We start from the raw sequence: 12169 nt of genomic DNA, 5'->3' as shown, positions 1-12169 counted from the left end.
AGTTCAAACAGAGGTCAGTATCTGGAAAGACAAGCCAAGGGAAGACAAGAAGAGACAAGTCAAAGACTAGGATCAAGACAAAGGCGAAGACAACAGCTAGGGCATGGGATGGGCAAGGCAAACAAGGACGGGGCAAGGCAAGGCAGGCAGAAGCTCAGGAACAAGGAAGGAAGGTGAGGGCAAGGCAGGAACACTGGAATGCAGGAACAAGAACAGGAATGCTGGAACAAAGGCAACGCACTGAGGCACAAGGCACACCAGGAGAACTATTGCTGAGGCGCCATACTGCTGCTCCTCTGAAAGACCCTTAAGTAGTAGAGTGCCAGTAATGTGATCAGGAGGCACCGTGGTAGGTAGGTATCGGGGGATAAGCTCACCGGTCCCCAGTTAGTTCTTTGTCTATGGGGGGTTAGCCCAATACTATTGTTGGATTTATAGGGCTGGGAGAGGTATCAGAGTACAGCCTCTCCTGGTTTGATTGGGACATGAGTAATCTTTAAGGGCAGTCCCAATGATGCACCTAGACACAGACAGAGATATCTGGGGGGGGGGGGGGGGGAATTGTGGAGTGTTTCCTAATTGTTCCATGATATGTGTACCTGATATTGTTTGATGTATCACACTTGACTGTATGTTGCCAGTGACGTTTCATAATGTGTATGGGGATCACTCAATAAAAATTGTGTTTACAAAAAAATAAATAAATAAATTGAAATGTAACTTTTTTTTTTTTTATACCATTTCTGGTTACATTTGGTGAGTTTGAAACATATGTAACCCTCCTTTGGCAGGGACCACACATCAGAGAGTGCTCAGCACTGAACAACTCAGTGCAGCATCTGGAAAATGCATGGATTTGTGCTGTGGGAGGATAAGAGTCATTTGTACAGCCCAGGGGAATCAAACTCAGAACAAAATTAGTCCACAAGACGTGTTGTGTTCCAAAACAAAACTGAAGTTTACTGAATGAAATATAGTCAGGTAGTACAAAAAGAGAAATTGTAATAATTCTTCAAAAAGCAGAATTATTAAAAATGGCAGCCTTTTTCCGGCTCACAGTCCCAAAAACAAATACCCCAAAAGAAAGCAAATATATCTCCTCTTCCTCAAAACCCTTCAGGATATAGGAAAATCCTCTTTCCACCTGAACCCAAAGCAAATAACTGGTCCCAGCAAGTCTTCTTTCTAGGGGAATTTAGGAAAAGTAACCTTCGGAATTCTTCAGTTGCAACGCTTCCTGGAATTCCCTTCCATTCAGATGAGAATATAACATACACTCTTCACCACTGAACAGGCAACAAGGCCACTTGCCTTCTCCTATCCTGGACCCCAGAGAGCAAGCAGACCTCCGTTGCCTGTCTCTAGCTCCCTCGTTGACGATGACCCCTACCACCTCTATAAACTCCTGTTTACTGTACCATTTTTTAGGGTTGGACACTCTTGCCATTCTTAAATGACCACTACTCCCTTGAAATCTCCCATTACTGTAATATTCCCAGTTATACTCAATGGGGGGAAAACCCCTAACACATAGAAGCATAGAACATGACAGCATATAAAAGCCATATGACCCATCCAAGCTGCTCATGCGCATCTCCTCTTCAGTTTTATAGTCCCTTCATTTCCCTGAGAGATCCTCTGTGCTTGTCCCATGTTTTTTGTTTAATTCAGACACTGTCATTTCCACTACCTCCACAGGGAGGCTGTTCCACGCATCTACTACTTTTTCTGTACATAAATATTTCCTTAGATTACTCCTGAGATGATCTCCCCTTTCATCCTCACCCCTCATTGCAAAGTCTTCTTTCCATTAAAATTGCCTTGGATGCATTTATTTATTTATTTAAAAGCTTTTATATACTGGTATTGGTATTTAAATGACTCTATATATACCGGTATATTCGTATTCTTTTTTATACCAGTATTCGTATTTACATGATTATTATATAAACCGTAAAACTGTTATGATGGAGAAAACCGTTATGATGATATTATAAACCATTATGATGGCGAAACCGAATGACGGTATATAAAACTCAATAAATAAATAAAAATATCTCCCCTTCCCTCCTTTCCTCAAGTCTGTCTGACTGTTGGCCATTTTAGTAGCTACCATTGCATTAACTCCATCCGGTTTATATCCTTTAGAAGGTGTGGTCTCCAGGATTGTACACAGTACTCCAAATGAGGCCTCGTCACCAGGGATTTATACGGAGGCAATGTCACCTTTTTTCCTGCTGGTTATTCCTCTTCCTGTACATCCAAGCATCCTTCTGGCTTTTGGTGTCTCCTTATCTGCTTCTTTGGCCACCTTAAGATCATCAGATACGATCACGCCCAGATCCTGCTCTTGTTTTGTGGAGAGCACTTTTATTGGTTTCTTGGTTTTTTGTGAATGACGGGTCTGAGCGCTGGAGTGTGAGCGCCTGGGTATAGCGGAGGGTTCTGGCAGCACAGAGACTGCAGAGCTCAGCAGTTGTGTAGGTGGGCAGACTAGATAGGCCGCATGGTCTTTTTTTGGCCGTCATATTTTTGTGTTTCTGTATGCTTGCGTGAGGAATGGCGAGACAGGAGGAATGGGGGAGCCTGTGGATAGCGTGTTGAGATTCTTCTGCAGTAGGCAGAGTCCAGTAATGTCACTTTTGAAAAGACAAGTGCTGCAGTGCACTGGAACAACTGTGGAACTGTCTCTTTAAAAACGGCAAGCAATGGCTCTGAAACAGAGCAGTTTTAAATCTCTTTCCTAACAATTGTTTCCTAATCCTTTCCAATGGGATCAGATAAAATAAAAAGGAAACAGTGTGTTATGGGCTGGCTCCCATGATATTTCATGGGGGCACAAGAAAATAAAAATTCCATTTTTCCTCCCACAGAAAATAATGGGAGCTACATGGATAAAAGAAAGGCTGCATGGACTTATTCCTGCTCTGAGCAGGAGTGCATGCATATACCAGTAGAGAGAGTTAGGGTTTTTTCCCTATAGAGTATAACTGGGAATATTGGAGCAATGGGAGCTTCCAAAGGATGCAGTGGTCATTTGGAGTAACAGTGAGAGTTCATCCCCTAAAAGGTAGGTCAGAGTTACTAGGGAAGTTGTGGGCAAGGGAGCTGGGGAGAGGCGGGGGGAGGAGGGGATGTTTTATTTTGTTTGCTCTTTGGGCTCCAGGATAAACGAGGGCACGTGGCCTTGTTTCCTGTTCATTGATGAGACTGTGTCTCACATTCTCATGTGGTTGGAAGGGAATTATAGGAAAAGTTCCACCTGAAGCACTCTGTGAGATTCCTTTTCCTGAAATCCACTAGAAAGAGAGACTTGCCGGGAGGACTGAGTGCACCACCAGGTATTTGTTACTGTTTTCATTGGGAAGTGGATTCCATAATCCTTAAGGGTTTCTGAAGAAGAGGAGACGTTTGGGAGTAAAGGGAAGAGCAGCTTTCTTGCCAGTGTAATACTCAGGGTGCATGAGGAGTTTGTATTTTGGGACTGTGAGAAGGAAATGGACCATGTCTTCTGTTTATTCATTGATTTGATTTATATTCCTCTTGTGCTCTTTGAATAATTATTGCTATTTCTATTTTTTATACTTCTGGACTTCTGATTTGCCTTTGGTAAACTCTACCTCTTGCTTTGGAGCACAACACTTGATGATGTGCATTGGCTATTTTTTAAATGTGATGATCTGGATCTTACAGGTGCATTTTCCAGGTGGTGCCACAAGTGGTTTCATGCTCAGCAGTCTCTGAAGTGTGGCCCCCTAAGAAGGGGGTTTGTACACATTATTTGGGGTAGAGGTCTTGAGAAGCCAAATAAAAGCCATGTATCCTGAGGGACTGGGAGGGGGTGGTGCCCAGAGGTGGAACCAAATAATGGAGAATATAAATGGGGCCAATCTCATGCACTGCATAATATCTTTTTTTCCCTTCCAAATAATTTGTATTTATTTGATTTACAAAAATTTATAGCCCACCTTTTTACCAAAGGCTGTTCAAAGTGGATAACTTTTTCAGTGTTTCAAAAAAACATTCTAAATAGTGTTTGAATATCACCTTTCAGGCAACAAGTACTCAAATTACTATTTAGCCACCATTTGCCTAATGGAGGCCCAAACAACCTTGGCTGACTCAATTCCAACCTGGGCAAAAACTTCAATTACAGGAGATCCAAGTTTTGTACAGTAAGTACAGTAACATTTAAAGTTAAGTGAACCCCATTGTGCTGGCTCAGTAAGAAACACCCAGGTTTCCCTCTTCCACACAGCTAACTTTTCTTCCCAATAAGTCTTCAGGCAAAGATCTTTTAAGTTTGAAATTATTTATTGTACAGATAATTTTCCATTACTTACAATTGTTGCATTCCAAAGTATATGCCCCAGGCAGAGATCTTTGTAGCTGGAGATAGGCAGGAGAAGGGAGATGGAGTTTCTTGGGATTCAGGGTGAGAAGACAAAGGTTCTGAAGCTGATTAATCTTTAGAATTAAAGCGGTAAGAAGAAATGTAAAAGGTTGCAGGCACTTCTAGCTTTGAGGCAGCATGGCTAAGACTGACTAACAGTCTTGGAGAGTGATTACAGGAAACGTCCCCACAAGCTGGGGCTAGAGGGCGAGATCCAATGGTAGTGAGCCTAGGATCCATGTGACACAAGGGGGGAGCATGAAGGGCAGTCCCTTGAACCAATAAGGCACTTAAGAAGACTCAAGTTAGATTGAGAGGGCATACAAGCTCTTCCCAGAGAGAGAAGGCAAAGGGGGAGGGAATTTCTCTTAAGGGCAAAGTTCCCCTTAAAGGCAAGGGTCACAGGCTTTTATCATGGGTTACAAAGTAAGGACTGCACTAGACACAGTTAAACTGCAATGTATATACAGATGCCAACATGTATCCACTGCTGGGGACAGAACACCCATCAGTCATTAAGACTAAGGGTATGACTAGTTATTTCTTAAATATTGTTTTGTTTATGTAATTTGCTTGAAGTTTGCATGCATGTAAAAAAAAAGTCTTTCTTTCACACACACACACACCTGCTGCTGCATATTTTCTACTGGAGAAGAGAGCAGGTAGGTTGCTCTTTCCCTGTCTCTTCTAGAAGCAGGGAGATCCTGGAATCTCTTCAAGGAAAAACTGTTCTGTCAACTGGTAATGGAATCCACAGAAGAGGGGAGCAATACTGGACCTGCTTCTTACCAACGGGAACAGTGTTTCTGATGCTGTACTGGGGAATCTCCTGGGATCACTGGATGGTGAGGTTCAGTATTAGGGCACAAGAAATTAAGGCTCATTCAAAGGCAAGGGTCCTAGACTTTAGGAAAACTGACTTTCTTAAAATAAGGGAATACCTCAAGGAGTCATTAGCTAGATAGGAAAATCTAGCCGAAAAGGTAAGGGAGAAAAAGTTAGCGTTCATAAACTACAAGAGATTGCAGATAAAGGAAGACAGGCTACAATATCTGGAAAAATTAAGAGGAGCTGAGAAAGTAGTCAGAAATACAAAAATTCAAATAGAAAAATAAATAGCAAATACAGTAAATCGGGACTAGACCTTTTTTTTAATGTTAGTGATTGAAGGAATTGCATATTCATTCCCCTCACTCAAAGGTGAAAGGAAGAAGTTGTAGAGGCTGATGAGGAAAAAGTAAAATTGCTCAACAAATATTTCTGTTCAGGGTTCATTGTGGAAGGCCCTAAGCAGGACTGCATAAAACAAACACAAATAAGACTGGAAGGACAGTGTGTTCCTGAGAAGCCAACTAAACTTAAAGTAGATATAGTGATGGGGCTGGATCGAATACATCCAAGAGTACTAGGGGAACTTAGAGAAGTCCTGGCTGCTTAGTTGACTGAGCTTTTCAGTGCTTCTTTAGTCAGTAGTTCCGAAGGACTGGTGATGGGTAGATGTGGTTCCTGTTCATAAAAGGAGGCTGGAAACTGTGGTGAGAAAATTAATGGAATTGCTTCTAAAACAGGGATAGTACAGTTTTTGGAATCCAATGAACTGCAAGATCCGAAGCAGTATGGTTTTACCAAAAGTAAATTTTGTCAAAACAAATCTGAAATATTTATTTGATTGGGTGACCAAAGATCAAGGGAGAGCACTAGATGTAGTGTACTTGAATTTCAGTAAGGCCTCTGACACGATTCTGCATAAGAGACTTATAAATAAATTGAACACCCTTGGTATGGGACCTAGTGACTGACTGGGTTGGAAACTGGCTGAGTGGAAGGGGACAAAGGGTAGTGGTAAATGGAGTTTTCTCTGAAGAGGGAGGTGTTACTAGTGGTATGCCTCAGGGATCGGTCCTTGGACCAGTTCTTTTCAACATTTTCATAAGCAACATAGCAGAAGGAATGTCGGGAAAGGTTTGTCTTTTTGCAGATGATACCAAAATCTGCAATAGGGTGACAGCCATGAAGGTATGGAAAACATGAGGAGGGATCTAGTGAAGCTCCAGGAATGGTCTAAGGTCTGGCAGCTAGGATTTAATGCTAAAAAAGCATATTTCTGGCTTTTGCCTCCACTTTATCCACCTATTTGGCCAAATTGGCCACCTTAAGGTCATCAGATACAATCGCCCCCAGATCCAGCTCTTCCTTCATGCTTAGAATTTCACTTCCATTACTGTACCTCTCCCTTGGGGTTTTGCATCCTAAATGTATTACTCTGCATTGGCTGCATAGGGAGAAGAATGCTCAGCAGAAAAAAGGAGATGATATTGCCACTGTATAGATCCCTGGTGAAACACTGTGTACAATGCTGGGGACCACAGCTTCAAAAGGATACAAACAGGATGGAGTCAGTCCTGAGGGTGTCTACTAAAATGGTCAGCGGTCTTCATTCTAAAGCATATGGTGATAGACTTAAAGATCTAAACATGTACACCCTGGAGGAAAGGCGAGATGGGGGAGATATGATAGAGCCAATTAAATATCTCAAAAGTTTCAATGCACAGGAGAGGAGCTGCTTTCAATGGAAAATGGAAAAGAGGCTCTAAAACGAGGAGTCATGGGAAGAAAGGGGGTCCACTCAGGAGTAATCTTAGGAAATATTTCTTTAAAGAAGATGGTGGATGTACGGAACAGTCTCCCAGTGGAGCTGGTGGAGACAAAAACAGTATCTGAATTCAAGAAAGCAAGGGATAAATTAAGGGAACGATGGAAATTATAATGCTAAATTAATTGGGAAGATGGGCAGATTAGATGGGCCATATGGTCATTTTCTGCCATCATGTTTCTATGATATTTGAAAAAAAAAACCAACCCATTGTGTCATGTGATGAAAATTGGTAATAGGTCTGAGAAGAGTTGGCAACCTTATTTGGGCTCCCATTGGAGAATGAAAACCTAGAACCCTAACTCCAGAGCTATAAAAGAGCTCTTAACATCTCCAGTAAAAATGTATGCTTGGACTGAAGATGTATTTATTCATTTAAATTTGTATCACCCCCCCCCCACACACACACACACACACACACACACACATTAACATCAAATGATGAAGCCGAGATTAACTCCTACCACCTGTACGCCCATAGACTCGTACAGCATTTCAGACCACCGAAAAATGACCCAGCGTAAATTAAGTTAATGGAACCCAGGGCACGCTGACACTGTAATGAAAACAAAAAGGGGTCTGAATCTTTTCCGGAGAGCTCAATAACTTAAATCCTCCGTAATGCGGGAGCAGCAACAGCGCACACCCTTCCTCTACAGCAGAGCAGGCACCTTTTTTCGACGAGGAGGGGCTAGCAGCACACCCCCCAGTGCGCATGCGTGCCAGAGACGAGCACAGCAGTGTTGCCAACCTCTCTTATTTACCGCGAGATTGGGCTTCTTTTTCTAGTCATTCGTGGGGGGGGGGGGGGGGTGTTCTGATTCGCGGGTTGCTTTTAATTGGGCTATTTTTTTCTGCCAGTCGTGTTTTTTTGGGCTTGTTGGGCGGGACTTGTGCTCTGATGTTACAGTGATTGGCTGCTGCTGCGATGAAGCCTGTCCATAGCAGGCGCACCCTATATTGCAGCAGTAAGCCAATCAGAGCAGAGCAGACCCAGCACGGCATGCACAAGCATCCCACATGGGCAGACCTGGAAGGCCAGCAGCAAGCAACAGAGAAGGAATCGTCAGACTGCAGCTACAGTCAGGTATCAGGAGGGGAGGAATTAGTATGTTGGGAGGGGGGAATGAGAATGTGGGGGCCAGAGATGTGCTCGGAGGGGGGGAATCAGTGTGTGGGGGGCCAGAGATGTGCTCGGAGGGCTTAGGGAGGGGGGAATGAGAGTGTGGGGGCCAGAGATGTGCTCGGAGGGGGGAATCAGTGTGTGGAGGGCCAGAAATGTGCTCGGAGGGGTTAGGGAGGGGGGAATGAGAGTGTGGGGGGCCAGAGATGTGCTCAGAGGGGGGAATGAGAGTGTGGGGGCCAGAGATTTGCTTGGAGGGGGTAGGGAGGGGGAACGAGAGTGTGGGGGCGAGAGATGTGGTGGGGAGGGGGGAATCAGTGTGTGTGGGGCCAGGGATGTGCTCGGAGGGGTTAGAGAGGGGGGAATCAATGTGTGGGGGCCAGGGATGTGCTCGGAGGGGGGAATGAGCATGAGGGAATTTTACCATACCAGCTTCTTGCCAGGTAGTAATATGTTGAGGCAATTCAATGAAAATGTGTATGGTGACAATGCTGACAATATAGAGAATGAAGAACTGCCTTAATCGCTAATTGTCAGACCTTGTTTTAGTTAACTGTGAGAGCTACAACAATTTATTACAATAAAGTCAGCTGTGTTGTATGCATTACAAAAATATTTCAAGCGTTAAATGCTATAAAAAATAAAAAAAAGTTTCAGTCTCACGTGTTTGGGGCTTTTTTTGGGCTTGTTTTTTTTGGAAAAAAGTGCTTGTTCTTTCATGAAAACCTGGCAACCCTGGAGCACAGAGTAGCACTTCAGCTGCCTGAGTCGAGATCCTACCTCCGGCCTAAGGGCCCTGCTTTCACACATCTGTATGCCGTCCGTCCCCAGGCACTCCTACCGAGCTGACCCCGGAACAGAAGGCTGATTAGAGATAGCATGCCGCTGTCTGAAGCCCACCCAGAAACATTGTGGGAAAAGAGTGGGAAGGGAGGTCAGGAAAGGCTAAGGCGGCTGGTAAGAGATTAGGGCAGTGCTGGAAAGGGACAACACTTTTAAGGGGAAGCATGTCACTGGAGAAACCGACATTTGAATTACACTCTGTATTGGAACGGAACAACCCCTGTGATGTTTGCTTTGCACTATAGACATAGCAAAAAGCACACAGGAACACAGCCTGACCAGTGAATTGTTACAGTATTAAAATGGGCTCATGGTGGATGAATGTTGGCATGTGTAAATGCGGTAAAAGCAAGGAATAAGGATCTTGTCTTATCACTGTCTACGGTATTTGTCAGAATACATTTGGTCTGCAGAGTGCTTTTGGGCACCCATCCTCAAAGGGACAGAAAAGGTACAAGGAACAAAGGGGAAAGCCGACAGTCGCTCAGCATAGCATGTTTCGGACAGAGGTATCTTCAAAGGATACTAATGATGCATTAGAATTAGGGCATCCAGACAGTGAGGTTCCAATAATAAGAAAAGTAGTCCAAGTGCCTGTAACTAAAAACTCACCTGAGCTAAAAAAATTCTAACTTATCCCTATCAATTAAAAAACAGAATGAAAATACAAACAAAAAACAAACTTTGAAATGTTTGTATGCTAATGCCAGAAGTCTAAGAAGTAAGATGGGAGAATTAGAATGTATAGCAGTGAATGATGACATAGACTTAATTGGCATCTCAGAGACATGGTGGAAAGAGGATAACCAATGGGACAGTGCTATACCAGGGTACAAATTATATCGCAAAGACGGAGAGGAGCACCCGGGAGGCGGTGTGGCGCTTAATGTCCGGGATGGCATCCTGCATGAGACTAAATGCAAAACTGAATCTTTATGGCTAGAAATCCCTTGTGTGTTGGGGAAGGCTATAGTGATAGGAGTAAACTACCATCCACCTGGTCAAGATGGTGAGACTGACAGTGAAATGTTAAGAGAAATTAGGGAAGCTAACCAAATTGATAGTGCAGTAATAATGGGAGACTTCAATTACCCCAATATTGACTGGGTAAATGTATCATCAGGACACGCTAGAGAGATAACGTTCCTGGATGGAATCAATGATAGCTTTATGGAGCAATTGTTCAGGAACCGACGAGAGAGGGAGCAATTTTAAATCTAATTCTCAGTGGAGCACAGGATTTGATGAGAGAGGTAATGGTGGTGGGGCCACTTGGCAATAGTGATCATAATATGAACAAATTTGAATTAATGACTGGAAGAGGAACAGGATGCAAATCAACGGCTCTCGTGCTAAACTTTCAAAAGGGAAACTTTGACAAAATGAGAAAATTGTTAGAAAAAAAATGAAAGGAGCAGCTGCAAAAGTAAAAAGTGTGCAAAAGGCGTGATCATTGTTAAAAAAAAAAACATTCTAGAAGCTCAGTCCAGATGTATTCCACACATTAAGAAAGGTGGAAAGAAGGTAAAACGATTACCGGCATGGTTAAAAGGGGAGGTGAAAGAAGCTATTTTAGCCAAAAGATCTTCATTCAAAAATTGGAAGAAGGATCCAACAGAAGGAAATAGGATAATGCATAAACGTTGCCAAGTTAAAAGTAAGACATTGATAAGACAGGCTAAGAAAGAATTTGAAAAGAAGTTGGCTGTAGAGGCAAAAACTCACAGTAAAAACTTTTTAAAATATATCCAAAGGAGAAAGCCTGTGAGGGAGTCAGCTGGACCGTTAGATGATCGAGGGGTTAAAGGGGCACTTAGAGAAGATAAGGCCATCGCGGAAAGATTAAATGATTTCTTTGCTTCGGTGTTTACTGAAGACGATGTTGGGGAGGTACCCGTACTGGAGAAGGTTTTCATGGGTAATGATTCAGATGGACTGAATCAAATCACGGTGAACCTAGAAGATGTGTTAGATCTGATTGACAAACTGAAGAGTAGTAAATCACCTGGACCGGATGGTATACACCCCAGAGTTCTGAAGGAACTAAAAAATGAAATTTCAGACCTATTAGTAAAAATTTGTAACCTATCATTAAAATCATCCATTGTACCTGAAGACTGGAGGATAGCTAATGTAACCCCAATATTTAAAAAGGGCTCCAGGGGTGATCCGGGAAACTACAGACCGGTTAGCCTGACTTCAGTGCCAGGAAAAATAGTGGAAAGTGTTCTAAACATCAAAATCACAGAACATATAGAAAGACATGGTTTAATGGAACAAAGTCACCATGGCTTTTCCCAAGGCAAGTTTTGCTTCACAAATCTGCTTCTCTTTTTTGAAGGAGTTAATAAACATGTGGATAAAGGTGAACCGGCAGATGTTCAGAAGGCATTTGACAAATTTCCTCATGAGAGGCTTCTAGGAAAAGTAAAAAGTCATAGGATAGGTGGTGAGGTCCTTTTGTGGATTGCAAACTGGCTAAAAGACAGGAAACCGAGAGTAGGATTAAATGGACACTTTTCTCAGTGGAAGGGACTGGGCAGTGGAGTGCCTCAGGGTTCTGTATTGGGACCCTTACTTTTCAATATATTTATAAATGACCTGGAAAGAAATATGACGAGTGAGATTATGAAATTTACAGATGATACAAAATTGTTCAGAGTAGTTAAATCACAAGCAGATTGTGATAAATTGCAGGAAGACCTTGTGAGATTGGAAAATTGGGCATCAAAATGGCAGATGAAATTTAATGTGGATAAGTGCAAGGTGATGCATAAAGGGAAAAATAACCCATGCTATAATTACACAATGTTAGGTTCCATATTAGATGCTACAACCTAAGAAAGAGATCTAGGCATCATAGTGGATAACACATTGAAATCGTCGGTTCAGTGTGCTGCGGCAGTCAAAAAAGAAAACAGAATATTGGGAATTTTTAGAAAGGGAATGGTAAATAAAAAGGAAAATGTCATAATGCTTCTGTATCGCTCCATGGTGAGACCACACCTTGAATACTGTGTACAATTCTGATCGCCGCATCTCAAAAAAGATATAATTGCAATAGAGAAGGTACAGAGAAGGGCTGCCAAAATGATAAGCGGAATGGAACAGCTCCCCTATGAGGAAAGACTAAAGAGGTTAGGACTTTTCAGCTTGG

This window comes from Rhinatrema bivittatum, chromosome 1, assembly GCF_901001135.1.
Source record: "Rhinatrema bivittatum chromosome 1, aRhiBiv1.1, whole genome shotgun sequence".
Taxonomy (NCBI): domain Eukaryota; kingdom Metazoa; phylum Chordata; class Amphibia; order Gymnophiona; family Rhinatrematidae; genus Rhinatrema; species Rhinatrema bivittatum.
This window is presented reverse-complemented; position numbering follows the sequence as displayed.